Source organism: Phalacrocorax carbo, chromosome 1, assembly GCF_963921805.1.
Source record: "Phalacrocorax carbo chromosome 1, bPhaCar2.1, whole genome shotgun sequence".
Taxonomy (NCBI): domain Eukaryota; kingdom Metazoa; phylum Chordata; class Aves; order Suliformes; family Phalacrocoracidae; genus Phalacrocorax; species Phalacrocorax carbo.
This window is the reverse complement of record NC_087513.1, coordinates 132675041-132691556: the sequence shown is the minus strand read 5'-3', so window position 1 is coordinate 132691556 and position 16516 is coordinate 132675041. Positions and strand designations below refer to the sequence as shown.

General features: G+C 45.8%; 1 protein-coding gene and 1 non-coding gene across 3 annotated transcripts in view; one reads left to right on the top strand and one right to left on the bottom strand.

Annotated features, from left to right (window-relative positions):
- Window positions 1-5252: 5252 nt before the first annotated feature.
- TRNAV-UAC (transfer RNA valine (anticodon UAC)) lies at window positions 5253-5325 on the bottom strand. Its single transcript has one exon. It is a non-coding gene; the product is annotated as a tRNA-Val (tRNA).
- Window positions 5326-5517: 192 nt separating this feature from the next.
- Window positions 5518-16516, top strand: part of PPEF1 (protein phosphatase with EF-hand domain 1) — a 42084-nt gene continuing 31085 nt past the window's right edge. Inside the window, exon 1 of one of the 2 annotated variants that reach the window (XM_064474653.1) lies at window positions 5518-5815. The gene's annotated coding sequence lies outside the window, so the exon portion shown is untranslated. Of the gene's footprint in view, window positions 5816-11050; window positions 11414-16516 lie in introns of those variants that run through there. The other variant, XM_064474662.1, reaches the window with a different exon arrangement.

Genomic DNA, 16516 nt, shown 5'->3' with positions numbered 1-16516 from the left:
TATTTACCTCTACACTATCAATGCCTTTCCTAAAAATAGCTGTGTGTAGAAATCTGCCCTGGCCTTACTGCTCTTTCAGCCACCTAATTGCAAGGGGCTGAAAACTGCAATTAGTAGATCAAACAGAAATAGCACATTTCAGTTGTTTACTTCCTGAGCTATAAAAATATCAAACCAAAAAAGTAAACCTACCTTTACTAACAGTTCTGCCTATAGTATCCTTTCAACCAGTTTACATCAAAGAGAGTTATACATTTGATTTTAAAATGACTGAAAGATTCAGGACAACAACAGACTGCTAGTGATTCCAGTGGATCTTGCACCCGTTCCACCAATCTCTGTTAATTATGTGCAATTAGCAGTGAATTTTTAATGGAGGTTTTTGAAAGCAATTGCTTCAGAAGCAGCTTCCTTTGTTTCAAAAGATCTCAGATTGTATGCACAGGGAATAGATTAAAGTGCTGCACAGATCATGTGGGCTGCTGTTGAATTAACCTAGACCTGCCTATAGCCTTCTGGTCTACATCCATTCAAAAAAATGATGTGAAACAAGGCTGCAGACTTTTCAGAAACCGTCCCCTGGGCGGGATTTTTCTCACCTGCCTTTGAATACCCACAAATTTGGAATGCCCTGTAAACAGGATGCCAGGTACGGCATCCCTCTGCAGTTGCACCTCCAGTGCCAATGTGTCCTGGCCTCACCAGGGTGTGCGATAGGGATGGGACGAGTCTCCTGCCAAGGGGGCTGACTGTTTTGCTCAGCCTCGAGCAGTGTAATCTCCTCAACCCAACACTTTTCCCACTTCAATCTACCTTCAGGGAGAGGGTGGGTTATCACAGGCAGAGCCCTGCATGTACATGGCCTTACTGCTTCATGGACCTGGGCCAGCTCACCCCAAACACTGGGGAACATCAATGCATGGTAGGGCAAGCAAGCAGTGTGGCTTGTCCCAGGCACCAGGAACGGGGTAATTTTACTACGGGCAGGGGACTGCTCCTGATTTTTTCTCAGAGGCCTCATGCTCATATGCAGCACCCCTCTTGGGGCAGTGAGACCCACAAGAAGGCCCAGCTAGAGGGTGAATAAACATAAGCCTCATTACAGGTACCAGGGCAGCCTCTGGGCATCCGCTGCTGTATGGCATCTCCCTCCAGGCTCTACACAGTATCCAGGCAAGGCTCTCTCTCCCTCCCTCTCTGCCATCTGGTCTAAAATGGGCTGCCACAGAGACAGAGATTTCCAGAGCTGCTGAAGACACTCAGATAACTATTCCCTCTCTGCATTGATGAGCACTTGGTATTTAAACCCCATGGGCCTGAATATCCTGGCTTAAAAATCCCTAAATACCTTCATCCACATATCTCTTGGAAAACCAGACCACGGCTTCAGCCTCTCACCTTATGCTGTCATAAGCACAGGTCACCAGGAGGCAGAGCTGCCCAGCCAGAGTGAAATCATCTACTGTATTTTAAAAAAGCAAAACCAAATTCTCACCCATCACCCCAGGTAGTTTAAAATCAGCTTGGTTTACAGTCAGCCCCACCCTTCAAATAGGACTTGATTTTGTGTAAGAAATGCAATAGCTCAGGGATCATGTTCAGAAATAGCACAGCTATTATCAAAGAACATTTCATCCAAAGGGACACCCTCAAGACTGGTGGCTCTGCAGTTACAAAATTCCCTCCCCACAGAAAAAAAGGTAGCCTTTGTTTACAAATGTGTCTGCAGCACTCAAAAAATCAAATTGGTTCACATGAAGAGTAGAAGAGCCTTAAAATTAAACTCTGTATAAATACTGTGCAGTTCAGACCCTCTGTGTCTATTGGTGTTGATGGTCCTTCATTTTAATAACTGTAAACAGAAAAACTGTACTGCCACTGCGGACAACATTGCTAAATGCATCACGTAGCTAATTCCTAGCAAGCATACAAATGTACTTTCAGGTGCAGAAGACAGAAAACATTTTAAAGCCAGTACACAATACAGCACCAGAACGGGCTACATTTGCCCTTCACAAAAAAAAAAAATTTAAAAAAGGATAAAAATTAGCCTGGCATTGATTATGGAACAAAACTGTGGTTGGTACAAATAGTCCAATGTAGGACAGTTTGATGACATCCGCACTGCTACATAAAACAGGGGCAGGAACTACCTGGGCAGGTTCACTCTTCTGGTCACACATCTTCTCCAGGTCCAGTGAGTGTCCCATTGGCCTTAAGACATTTTGGTATGCTTTCATGGCCCTCTGATACCTTCGTGTGTTTTCTTCCCCCATATTGCGGGAAATAACACAAAGGCCACCCCACAGCATTGAGATGCTTTTCGTCCATGAGGTTGAGAGTACAGCTTGTGTTTCCAGGGGTGCGACATGAAGGCACGGGGGTACATATGGGTGCAAAGCCCCTGGTGTAGCAGCAGGGGGAACAAAGCTGAGTGGAGGCTGTTTTACACCCTGCCTGGAGATGCTCCCTGGCATGTGTCCCTTTCCAGCTGGGTTAGCTGGCTCAGACCACAATTTTTCCAGGAGTTTGCTAAGAATTAAATAGCATGGATGACCAGAGGCCAGTGCTCCAGTCCGTACCTTGGCCTTGCTTTGTTAACCGGTATAGACATAGCTCAGCACCATTTGAGGAGCCCCATGCTAGCATCTTGTGCAGACTTAACATTTTCTGCCTATAGCTTTCTCTTTATGAGACATGAATTTGCATCTGAGCATGGCAGAGCTCTCAAAACACACACGGGCACAGAGCCCTCCCTGGAACTTTACCGACCGGCAGCATGCACAAGCATGTGCCCTCAGAGGGGAAGCAGGAGGCAAAAGCACTCACGTGCAAGAGAGAAGTGCAATTCCACATAGCGATTTCGTGTTTCTCCCAAAGTCAGAGTGCCAGACAGCTAAATCAGAGCGGCACGCACGGATTCATGTGGCTGGGAGCTGAACACACACGACGTGCAATGTCTCAGCGCAAATGTGTGACTGGCGCGCTTTGGTTTTAGCACAGTTAGGGAATGTACACATTTATACATGTACGTGTGAACCACAGGCATCTCTCAGAAGCAGGATACTGACATGCCGAGAGAGCAAGACTGCCAACGCTTTCAGAGCTTGAGTCAAACCATCAGGAGCTGGATCCCCTTGAAATGGATGGAACTACGATGGTCTACACATGCTGAAGATTTGGCTCTTGAAATAAAATATTCTTTCCATGAGTGTGAAGTATGAGCTTAAGTCCTCTTCTGTAAAGGAGTTTTTTTCCTACATGTAAGAAACCACGACACGGATAGTTATCCAGTGCTGGCCACCAGAATCAGGCCCACTTTCTGTAATGCATGCACCTGGGGGAGCAGTGGCTGTCATTGGCAGGGTGGGCACCAGGGGATCACCATCCCCATTAGATGGGAAATACCTACACTGAAGGCTTGCATACACTACATTAGAAGTCTGGCTCTAGCTGATTCAGCTTTGAGCCTGTATCCTTGAAGGACCCCAGCTGTGGAAGGCAGTTTACCTGAGAAGCGGGTTGCGTAACTTTGGCTGCACTTTCCCTAGGCTGCGCGCATGCCACTAACCAAGCTAAGCCAGGCCTACATATGTCTGTGTTTTCAGGCTGCAGGATGCACAGGCCCTTAGTGTCGTTACAGTGCTTAATGTTATGACCTTATCCTGCTAGGTCTCACTATGTTATATATGGGTGCTTTCTGTCCAAAAGTGCTTTTACAACCTAGCCCAGGTATCCCTGCATTGCACTGCAATCTCTAACTGCAGCTTGCCCATACCCTAGAGTGTTTCTTTAGTAAGATCAAGCACTGACACAGGTTAATAGTTTTCTTAAGATGATGATGATTAAGGTAAGTTTCTTAATAAGATCCTGATTAAAGTAAGTTAAGCCAATTTCTCTCTTTCATCTTTAAGATAGGCAAATCACGCCCTCCTGCTCTGATCCTGCAGAGACTGAGGAGCAAACTCCAGTTCAACAGAGCTAAGGGACCCTCCTCCTTCTCCTCCTCCTGCAGAAATGCCTTGGCCTCAGCACTCATTTGGGCTCCCACGCACAGACAGACACCGTGGCAGCACCCAAGCCCAGGGGTTACCTTTTTCTAAAGGCTTGCACTTGCAAATGAGACAACATGTTATAATTCAGAAGTTAAGCTGCTCTGAGACATGCTGACATAGCTCTTTTTCCCAATTAATGAAACCAACACTACACACAGTACAAGGGAAAATAAGGACGGAGTTAGCCGTGCTTACTATTTGTGCGCTGTGAAAAGTGCTGGCCTTTCCCCAGTGCCCAAACGCTTCCCCAGAGAGGTGAAAGCAACAGTGCTCCAGTCTGCCCTGCTGAGACACCTCCTTGGGGATGGCAGCCTTCATCACCACTGCCGCATGGGTGCCTCTCGGGAGGAGGCACAGGCCGTGGCTTCTCCTCAGTCCCGCCATGGCTGCCTCTGATCTCTCTGGTCTCTTTGGGTAACTGGCCGAGGGACTGCAGTAAGGCAGGGATCCTTTACCCTCACTGGTGGGGAAAGGCTTCTTTATTTCAGCCCCGCCAAGGGTGAAGCCTCTGACCTGTGGCAGGGAGAGGCAAAACGGCCTGTAGGTCAGGTAGGCTTAAAAGGCAGGGTGACACTTTTATTAGGCTTCCAGCCGCCCCTTCCCCGGCCTGGGCGATGCAGCTCAGCATGGCCTCAGCACAGAGAGGCTTACAGCCCCTGCACCACCCCGGGCCTCCCCTCCGCACCACAGGCACGGGGGCTACCGGCCACCACAAAATGGCACTCAGGGAGTACGGTACGGTAAGCAACCAAATTAAAACCTTGTAAATCCTGCCCTGCAGAGCCGCATCGGGCAGGCAGGTAGAGAGAGCACAGGCTGCTTCAGCACATCGGGGTGCTGGCTTAAGCCAGCTCTTGCCGGGTCTCTCTGCATTTTGGTGGATGTTCTTGCAGGAAATAGTTTTTTTAGGGGGAAAAAAGCAAGTGCTGTAGCAACATGGTCTAAATTATGCTCATACTCTTAGAAAAATGTGTTACTGCACAGGGCTGTGGAAAGGATCCTGCCAGGCTGGGGTTTCCTGCTTGAGGGGCCTTTCTACTCCCCTTGTTACACACTACTCCTTCTCCGCCCCTGCGCTTCTCTTTACGTGCTTGTGAGGTTGCCCGTCTTGCGGGGGGAAAGAAAAAAAACCAAACCGAGCCTCATCTCTTTAAAAGAAACGATGAAAAACCATGGCTGGAAAAAACCGTTCGGCGATGGTTCCACTGGGGCTCGAACCCAGGACCTTCTGCGTGTAAAGCAGACGTGATAACCACTACACTATGGAACCGCCACGTAAACCAGCCCCCGCGGCACGGCTCCTATCGCCGAACCGCTGCCGTGCCTCCGTCCCCGGTACCGAGCCCGGGGGGCGAGGGACCCCCGTTACGGCCGTAGGCCGCGCGTAGCGGCTCCTGCGAACGCTCCCTTCCCGCGCACGCAGTCGTTCGGTACAACTTTGCTTTCAGCCTGTGCGCTCCTAACGTCGTTGCCTGTGGCCCCCCCTTGGGACACGGCAGCCAAGCCCTCCTGCGCCATCCTGCTGCTCCTTGGGATTGCTCGGCTGCTCTCTTCTCCCAGATAAGGGGAGAACGGAGGCCGTCGGGTTGGCGCATTGCAGCTCGGCCCCCGGCGAGAACGGCAGGCTGAGCTCCGTGAGAGGGGCAGCAACATCCCCGCTGCTTCGGGGGAACCCGGCTGCGTGGGTTCCGCGTGAATCGGTCACGGGAAGGCGCTCCGCTGCTTGGTGCTTCGGCTCTTTTCACGGGGCGGAGGAAGGTGTAGGTGATTTCCTCGGCGCCGGAGACGGTGTTTAAAATACCGCGCGGAGAGGGGAGGCAGAGCCTCAGGTCTGTGTCGGTAATGCCTCTGGGGAGGGCGTTGCGTGGTGCCTAACGGCCCTGCGAAAGTTATGATTTATCCCCTCGGACACACCGCGGGACACGCTAATGAGTTTTTTTTAAAATGAGCCGTGAACGAGAGACCATTTGTTTCCTAAAATCCACCCGGCGAGGAGCGAGGGTTTTTCCCTCAAACACATGGCAGAGGCCCCTGAGAGGGCACTTTCCCCCACCCCGCTGCGCCTGGCCGCGCAGCAGGTAAAACCTCTGCCTGCCGCCGGGGCGGCGGCGGGGCGGGCGGTGGGCGGGCTGGGGGGGCTCGGAGCCGGGCGGCGCAGGCAGCCGGAGGGGACGGGAACGGCGCGGCGGAGGCGGGCGGGGGGGGCTGTGGCCGCTCCCCGGGGCGGCTCGGCGCCGCCAGCAGGGGGCGCTCGGCGCTGGCCGCCGCAGCCGCGGGACAGGGCCCCGGACGGCGGCGGTTGGCCGCGCGCGGCCCGCCCTGTGGGGGCGGGGGGCGTCGCTCCTTCACAACCGGGTGTTTGCAAAAAAAAAAGGAAAAAAGAAAGAAAAGTTTTGTTACACGTGGGTGTAGCACGGGGAGGACTAAGCGTTCGTAGGTGTGCCTTTCCTAAAGGCAAAGGCTTGGAGCGCAAATCCTATGAGGAGCGGCTGAGGGAGCTGGGGTTGTTTAGCCTGGAGACAAGGAGGCTGAGGGGAGACCTTACGGCTCTCTACAGCTACCTGAAAGAAGGTTATAGTGAGGTGGGGATCGGTCTCTTCTCCCAAGTTAACGGTGATAGGAGAGGAAACGGCCTCAAGCTGTGTCAGGGGAGGTTTGGATTGCATATTAGGAAAATTTCTTTGCTGAAGGAGTGGTCAGGCATTGGAACAGGCTGCCCAGAGAGGTGGTAGAGTCACCGTCCCTGGAGGTGTTCAAAAAATGTGTAGATGTGCCACTTCAGGGCATGGTTTAGGAAGCATGGTAGCGTTGGGTTGACAGTTGGGCTTGATGATCTTAGAGGTCTTTTCCAACCTTGATTCTATGATTCTGTGAAGCCTATTGAGCTGCTCATGCTAACTGCTCACCCCCCACCTCCATCCAGCCATCCCCGAGATTACTCAGGTTATGGATTCATGGTGTGTCTGCTGCAGCAGGTGACTCTCTTTGAAGGTACAGAGCAGTGCAGCTGTTTCTGTGCAGTTTTGTGCCTGTCTGCATCAGGTATTCATTCATTGCCGGAACTTCTGTCTCATCTGTTAGACCATGCAACAATTGCCTTGTTTCATCTGTTATACCTGGGGTTTTGTGCAATTTGCACTATCCTGAGTCCTCACCATACTGAATCCTCACATCCCAAAGGGAGCAGCTTATAGAAGTAGAAATTAAGGCACCTGTACAGTGTTTACAGGACTGTGGTTAAAAGTTATGAACGGAGATCATTATTTGGAATATAAAATATGTGTTTGTTAATTTTCAGAAGCATGTGGTGCCTGTAAGCAAAACAATGTATTGTTTGTAGTTGAATATCACAGTTTCCTTGACTTTTTGAAATTAATAGTATTTTGCTGAAGCAGCAGATGAAGTTAATTATATGTTGCTGAAGCAGACTTACTGTTATAAGGTAGAATATTTTGTCATCTTGTCATTAGAAGCAATTTCATAAAGATAAGATGAAAATAGAGGTGAAAAAAATTTCTATAGACTTTTCTGACCCCCTACCATGTATGTGATGGCTGCACTTAGTAGTTGGCAGTTCCCAGTATTTAAAAAACAATTAAAAATAAACAAAAATCCTTTTACATACTGTTCATCAGTCTGTGAGTCAAGTTTGTGTACCTCCTGACCTGGAGAGTCTGATTTAACCCAGAGGTGCCTTTTGGGAAGAGACAGTCTGGTCGGCTTGAGGCTTCAGGATGTAGGTTTTGCACTGTCTTTGCAGCTTATGGTTCACCAGACCAACAAAATGCAGATCAAGCTGTCTTGGCAATTGGCAATTCTTGTCCCCATTTCTTTTTTCCTCATATAGCTTTACTAAGATTTGGCAAAACCTGAGTACTGTAGATAGCTATCGTCTCTATAGGCTCTAAGTGGAGGCTGAAGCTAACTTGTGAGGGAGGTAGAGTTGTGCAGATTAGGTCATTAGTCATTGCTTCCCAGAATAACCTGCATTCAGATGATAATTTGAGAAATTTTCATCTTTTAAGAAATTTTTTCCCATCTTTCAGAAGGTGTCCTGATGCTTTCATAGTGTTCTGGTCTAGTTGCTTGGCCTTCTGGAGTTTGGAGGCCTTACAGCTGCCTTTTTGACATTTCTGATTTTGTGTTCTTTTGCCAAGGATGCTAGTTTTTATGTCTTTTTTTCATCATCTCATCCAGAATTGTCAGTGGGGGTGAGAATTCTTCTCCTGTTCGCCCAAATTAACCTACTCCTGATTTGTGAGAACAGATTTCTGTCATCTCACTGACTGAGACAACGTTTAAAATTATTCTGGACACTTATTTCTTTCTTCATTTCTTGTATTCTTTTTATTCTTTCTGCTTGTGACTGGACATCTGGGTCTCTCGTGGCTAGTACTTTAAAATACTTTGTTGGGTCACATAAAAATACTTCTTTGAGCTTGTTAGGGTAAGAGGAGGGGAACCACAGCCAGGGCTCAGAAAGAGCATATTCATTTCAACTATGATTATCTTCAGTCTTTCTGAAAAATATCAGTTACATCTCTTCATAGTGGGTGCTTCTGAGAAATAGATCTGAAGCAGAATTTGAATTATGTGTGTGGAATGCCTGCATGGAGGCTTCTTCAGGAAGTTAATGTTTCCAAAGTATTTGGAAAACAGAATCTGTGCTATTACATCAAGAAGGCCTGCTTGTAAAGAGATGTCCCGATTTCTGCGCTAGCAAAATAACAGTTTTTTTCATGCTAGACTGCTCAACAACATATTATCAGAAATTTTTGGCCTACTTTCTGTTGCAGCTCTTGATGCTTGCTGAAAACCTTTTCAGCATCTTAAGTGTGCGTGTGATACATGATTGCTGAACAAAAAAGCGGTAGTATGTGTGACCTTGTTGGTGGGACTGGTGTGTTCTCTTTGCCCTATGTAGAAAGGAAAATGGTCTTGTTTGGTACAGCCGATGTCCTTGGACTTGAATGGGAAAGGTTAACTTGGAAAGCACATTTCTGTTTCCTCAAGTTGCATGTTATTGTGATCCCCATAGGTAACTGGAGAGGTGGCTCAGCCCGGCAAGACTGACTCTTTATCAGGTTGCCTGGTCATGTCAGACCACTGAGACAGAGGACAGATGAAAAAGTTCTACGAATAACAAAAGAAAACATGCAGTGGAGGCTTTAAGTCCTACAGAACCTAACATCTAACGGTTTGATCCCTCTCCCATTGATCTTGGGTGAAACATTTCTGATGGATTTGTTGGCCATTGGAACAAACCTTATAGCCTCTCATTATACAGAGATCTTGGTAAATGGTAATCTGGATTCATTTATCAGGTACCGTGAATGTTTTATAAATAATGTGTATCCCCAGAGTGCAGTAGAAAGAGGTTATGATGTGTTTTTGCTTGCATGCATTTTGGCAGAACAGCGTGATCATACATAAATGATTAGCTACTGTAACTCTGATTGGGGAAGGTGCATCCTACCAGAAAAACAAACATCAAAACTCTTCTGGGTCATGCAGAATTATCGCGCCTGGTATGTGTTCCATTTACTGTCTTGTCTCACAGGAGAGGAACAGCTTTGAAAGTGGAAGCTTGTGTCTGGGACTCCAGAACCTCAAAGGAGTCAGTCAAACCAGTGCATTCACACAGTGCCTTCTGCTTTGCTGGTTTGACACTTTAAATAAGTGTATCCAAGTCTGTCCCAAAAGACAGTTTCATTGCTCTGTCCTTCACAGTGGTGGCTCATGCCTTAAAACTGTCACCAGTCTGATGGCAAAAATTTCCTGAAAATACCACCTTACAGTACTGTTAGGCCTTTGAGGCAGGGGCAGGAGGGAAAAGATCTTGCTTTGTTTATCTTTGCTCTCAGAAATCTTTTGGTCCCTATCCAGTCCTGGTGGGCCTCCGTCACGTGGAGAGGCAGCAGAGCAAGGGGCATGGTGATCCCCATCTTGTGCCCATCCATGTGGAGCTTCTTCCCACCACAGCATGCTTTATAACCTGTGGTCCTCTTTGGACCCACAGCCTCCCCCACTGACCCCACAGAAGTGGCTGCTGTGCTCTGTCACTTTGCACAGCAGCAAGCAGCCCCTCACCAGCTTTCATAGAGGGGTGGAAGGACAGACTGGGGGTAAAGGTGGAGTATAGGATGAGTGATGCTGAGGACTGGGCCCAAACCTATACTGGTTGTATTACAACACCGTACTTCTACAGACACCAGATATTTTTGAGTGGTTCGGTGTTGTGTGTTCAAAGTCACGGTGTCCCTGTGCTATTGATATACTGCCCCATGCCGGAAGCAGCAGATTCCTCAGGGGCTGTTGTGCTAGCAGTGGGCAGTAACAAATCACCTTGGGCTTGATGGCTCTGCCCTTCCCCGGGCACCTGTGCAGTGACTGAGAGCCCCTGGTCAGCAAGACGAGGAGCTAGGTCAAGGTGCAGGCCCTGCTGCCAGGGGTCAGGGTTTGATTTCAAATCATGCAGCACCACGGCTTCCTGACCGCACAGGGGAGCAATGCTGCAGTGTTTTTGGCTTGTCTGATCCCTTTCCAGTAGTTGAACGAGGAGTGGACAAGCTGAAACATGAACCAAGTCCACTGAATTCCAGCCACACATTTATGGGGAGAACATGTGAATGCACATGAAGAAATTAAATGTACAGGCATTAGTGCAGTGCTTCTGAGTGCAAGATTTAAGTGCTTTGTACTTGTCCCACATTATCTGGGTATGACTGAGTGTTTTGGAGAACACCTATAACACTTGCACGCAGATACAAAGCCTTGTGGTAAATTCAGTATTTTTTCCCTTATGGGCTTTCATAACCAAGCCAGTCACATCAGATAACCAAGTACCTGGACAGCCCTTATGTTTTTTTCCAGTGTGCTAGATCTGCTAAAATGCAAATCATTGCCTCAACACAGCAGAAAGGCCATTCCTCTTGAAAGAGATCATGTGACTTCAGATGTGAAGCAGATAACTTCAGCCCATCCCTTTCTCTGCCTGAGATTCAGGAGGCATGGTGACAAAACAGCTCTTCAACAACATGTGTACAGTGCAGCTGGAGGGCTGCAGCCATGAGCTTTCACATCAGGCTGGACGATGAAAAAGATGTTTTCCCCCGACTGTTTCTGAAGAGCGGTGCTCAAGAAATTTCCTCTCGGGAAGCTGTATAAATAGGTGGAGAGCAAGTGCATTGCAGCTCCTGAGCTCCAGAGAGAATTGGAGCACCTGTTCTGCAGAACTGCACCCCTCATTGTGCAGTTCTGCTTCCAAAAAGGGGCTGCTTTCTCTCAAAAAAAGAATCTTCTAAAGGTACTCTTGTGGAAAAAAAACTCGGTATTGCTGAAGCAGAAAGAAAAAACAGGTAATATCCTTGGGTGGGGGGTGTATATACATATATATGTATAAAAGGTCACTTTTAAAGAGCAAATTGACTTCATCCTAAGTCTGTGTAGGGAATGATGGGTGTATGTGGGACTATTTATGATTTTACCCTGAGAAGAACCAGTGTGCTTCAAGCTATAAAGTTTGACCTGGACTGGATCAGTTATACAGTACTTCTGAAGACAGATGAGATCAAATAGCTTTGAGACTATTGCATTTCATGTACTTTTTGTTTTAGGAAAAAGTATTTTTATTATGATGATTTTGAGCCTTGTTCTGATGCTTAACGTTATTAAAACCAATATAAATTTCAGCTGAAGCATGAATTTCATTTTTAAACTGGCTCAGATTCTGACACGTATTTACTCTCTTCTGGAGCTTTGCTTTTTCACCACTTTCCCCCTTCAAGTAAGGAGAGTTATATGTGATGTTGTCAGGACCCTGCTCATTATCTGCAGGATGATATGTGATGCAGATTTTCCTTTTTCTTCAGGATAATAAGCTACAACTGTTGTTTAATTTTATGCCTTGGTTGCGTCCAGTTTACTAGAACTAACTTTGCTTCAGGATTTTTAGTTCTTCTCCTTGTGTCCTAAAGGAATCTCCCCCTAGAGGCGTTCAATGCTTCTGGAAAGGGATATGCTGGCTTTGCTTATACTTAAAGGTGATCTGCACCCCATTTGTGCACTTGCATTTGCCCCTCCTCCTTTTTTTATAAAAACATGCTTGCTGCACAAAAAATGAGGCTGCTTGCTTTGTTTGTTTATTTTCTACACAAAAAAAAAGTGCAGATGTTTTTTGTAAATGTATCATTTATTGATTGTAACATGAGCTGGCTTTCTTCCATAGTTTTTCTATGCATTCTCTTTGGATTTGCATGCAGTTCCTGAACTCAGTGATTGCTTGAAAAATCTCTGCATGTTCACACCTTTGCAGCTTTTGCTTTTATTTCCTTTTGTAGTGTATTTTTGGGCTCAGGAATATGAGTTCACCTGAATGAGCTGGTCTGTCTTCAGCCTATTTTCTTTCAGGCTTTGCTGGCCTTGCGGTATCTTACTACGTCCATTCCCTATTGATTCCTGGCCCAAACACTGAGATCTATTAACACGGCCATTGTTAGAAATTATTCCATCAGTTCTATATTAAGCTTAGCCTTGCTTCTCTGAGAAGGCTGAAGAAATTATCTGTAAACAAAAAGGCTTTCTCATTTATTTCTTTCACATGTATATAATCACTGGAAGATCACTTAATAGAAATGTCAGTTTGTCCCATGGATGTAAAATAAGAGAGACCTGAACATGTAATGCTTTGCCTGTGTTTGATGTTCTCATATCAGCCCCTTGGCAGACCAAATTCAGCATTGGTGTCAAAATTACAGCTCTTGTGTGCCATAAGCAGGCTCTCTTTCGCTCTGTTATTTGGCTGCGGCTGCTTCATCCCATTTTCTGCAGGGTTGGTCTTTTAGCTAATGAAGTCTTTAACTCATCTCTAGATTCCCTTCCCTGACAATCCCATCTCTGGAAACAAGACAGAGTTGTCCCTCTGCAGGTGCTAACATGGGTGTTGTGATTTAATCTCTGGGTTCTCTTCTCTAGGGTATTTTACTCTTTCCTGCTTCATTCCCTCAGTAATGCACAAGAGCAAATCCATCATAAACCCATGTTATAGCATCTGTTTCTCAGTCTGCTGCAGTCCTAATTTCCAAAGGAAAACAACTCTAAGGGAAGTCTATGAGTCATAGAAAATTAAAGAATTGATAGCAAAAAGACATCAAAGGAAAGCCCCTTTGGAAGCATCCACCCATCCCTGCGTCTGATCTTTACCGAGAAGACTGTCCCTATCTCATCATCTCTCTGACCATGTGTACCTTCTAAAATGTGTCATGGGAGGCAATCATAACTACCTGTTCACAGACATGGTTGAGAAAGGGTCACGTAGGGAAAGGAAGCATGTTGCTGGAGACAGGCGTTGAAACAACTGGTGGGGGAAGTAGCATAATTGTGGAAATCCCATACCAACAAAAATAGAAGGAGGAACCTTTCATTCTTTGTTTATCATAGGTAAGAAACAAATGGAACAAAGCAAGAATAAGAAGTTAAAGCCTAGTGGCTCCTATTTGTTTGGCTTCCTTATCCTCAGGCTTGACCTAGCTTACACTTGTCTGCCAGTAGCACAGCTCATCTAATTTTAAAAGACAAGGTATGCTTGAAAGGATGGCTCTCTGCCCAAAGGACCTGCAGCCTGATTTCGTTAAAAGTCAGCTATAAATCTTTACAAGATTTCCATTATTCTTGAGGCAGCCTGGTCTTTATGTGACAGACAAACTGAAGACGTGATTGATTTTGGGCAGCACCTATTACATCCGGATCAAATGGTGCTGATTCATTATCTCTGTAAATCAAGCTCTCGACAGCTCAGGCTCTGAAACCTGAATTTCTGAGCACTTGCTGCAGTGTAACCTTCAGTGACTCCTGTTCAAAGAGCAGCATGTACCACTCCAGTGTAGTTTGGTGCATGTCTATTGGCATGGTTGGAATGACATTTTATTTTGCTTCAGTGGATGGGCTGTGTAGTCAGTGCCTGTCCGTCGCAAAATTGCCTTTTTGTTGAACTGAGAGAAATGTAGCAATTTCTTGGAGTTATATCTAAAAATGGGACAGATCACCGCTTGGAGAAACTGAGTTATTGTCAGCTTTTTAGTGAACATGACACATGCTCTCTGAAGGGTAAATCAGTGGTATAGTATCCAGAATGCTAACACGGCATTATGTCCCACATTGTCATCCAGCTACCTTGTATCTCTGAAGCCTTTTTCAATACATTGGTAAAAGCCCAGCTTTCCATTTCATCAGCCAATGTTTGGGGGAATTTTGTAACGGGAAATGATTCTTCACCAGATATTGCTACAATGCATGATAAATAGCTCACAGAAATTACTCTAATGTTTTAAATGCTTCTTTTTCAACCTTCTTGCCCATGGAAGGCCTCTGCCTGGTATTTTTCTATGCCTTTGCCCAGGGAGGCAGGGTTTGGCATGGAGCAGGAATTGGCTTGGACCAACATGCCTGGGGGGCAGGAGGAGAGGGCTTGCTTTCTTTGGAGCAGTTCAGTTAGGAGCAATGAAAAGCCCTGGCCTGGGGGAGACACTGGCTCTTTCCACAGTGACTTGTTGCCCTTGTTCATGATTCTTAAGTCAGACCAGAAGGGCATAAAGTGCATTTGCTGGGCCTGGGTGGAGACCCTGCTTGCTGGAGTCTTCAACAGGTGTGGCTGGTCCGGAGTCTGGACATGCAGGTTGGCTCTCCAGCTAAAACCATGACAGCTCTGTAAGCCACCTGAGAAGCCAACAGGAAATAGGAAATATTTCCATCTGGAAATAGGGTAGTAGTTTGAATGTTCACCATGTCCACTTTCGGATGGAGACATTTTTGACTGATGTGGATTATTATTCTCCTGGACTAGCTATTTGATGGTGAGATTTGGCCTTTTAATGAGGTTTGATGATAGGCTATATTTGTGCAAGTTTTCCTCCAAACTTTGAGTGTATGTTTCAGGGTTCATTTACTGCTATCACCATAAAATTTCTGTTCCTCTGTCTTTATCATTTTTATTATTGCTCAAGGAGGTGCTAGAAGTTCATGAATTCAGAGGTAAGTGGAAGGAAGAGTGGGGATGACTGGGGCAAGACTTAAGTTTTTGAAAGTAGGGTGCCATAGTGATTCAGATCCCTGTTTCTTGGGTCAGCCCATTGTTTGCTATGGCTTGGGTGGAGTCCCAAGAGGCGTGATGCTTCTGTTTGGGGCTCCCGTTGCCTGGTTGCTGGGCGCATGCTGACCTGCCCTTTAATGAAGATGGTCTCACTGCAGTAGGACTTAGATTGTAAACTCTGTTTTGCTCTTGGTCCTAGTCTTCAGATCACAATTCAAGTCATGGCTGGCTGGTTTGAGATGGACTAATGAAGACTTGAGATTCTCCTATGAGGGCAAGTGAGGAGATGGTATTCAGAGAACAACAATTGTTTGGAGAGAAGACAAATCTGAGCTATTAGCAATCTTAGTGCTGTATTTGATGCTGTCAAAGCCTTTGATTGGCTCAAAATTAATGTAACAGCACTTTTTTTTAATTTCATGATAGCTCCTTCAGAGGCAGGAAAGTCAGTCCATTGTGGGGAAAAAACCCTAACATCCTTCTTTCCTGAAATAAATACTGACTCAGATGATGACAGACCCAGCTCAACTGTCAGATACCCTTGTGTTGTGGGACCCTGAAAATAGTCCCACAGCTATAAACAGTTGTGCGATTTTAATATAATATATAATAATGAATATATAAAACCTGTATATAGTCCCACAAAAATAAATGTATTTAACTATTGAAATTGAAAATAGGCTAGTTATGCATTTATATTTTCCTCTCCTTTATCCTGCTGTTATTTTTACTTCTGCTGGTAAAGCCAAAGGAAAAGAATAGTAGCTAAGCATTCATTTTTTGCTGATTAATTTCTTCTTTGTTTTAAAACTCAACAGAAAATTAATATCAGTAAACAATAAATACAATAATTTAGACATGTCAGGCATGCTAGAGAGAAACATGTATTCCTGGAGACAGGGAGAGGGGTTAGTGTGGTCATATAAGAAATCTTCAGCTAAAACAAAGTTCAGTCTCTCTAAGAGCATCAGTGACTTTCTTGAGACTTGGAAATAAACCCATTTTGTATCTCAGAGGAATTGTATTCATTTGAACTTGTTGATGAGGAAGTGTATTGCTTTAGTGAATATTACCAGTTAGTGAAGAGCTGAGCAAGTGCCAGGAGAAAAATGCAAAAAGCCACACTGCAAAATGTACTTTTTTCATTTATGTAATGAAACCAATCTTTTCTTTAGAATGTTTCAGTAGAAATGCAACAGAAAATTTGATGTTTTATTTAAATGAAATCTGATAATGGAGCAATTTGCTATGGCACTGTCTCCATGTAAATTTGGTGGTGGTGTTCCTGAGGGATAAAGTGACAAATGGGGTGATAGGGCAGCTTTTCAAATCAATGGAGTGTTAGGAGGGCTGAGGTTTGGGATTTTTTTTTAGC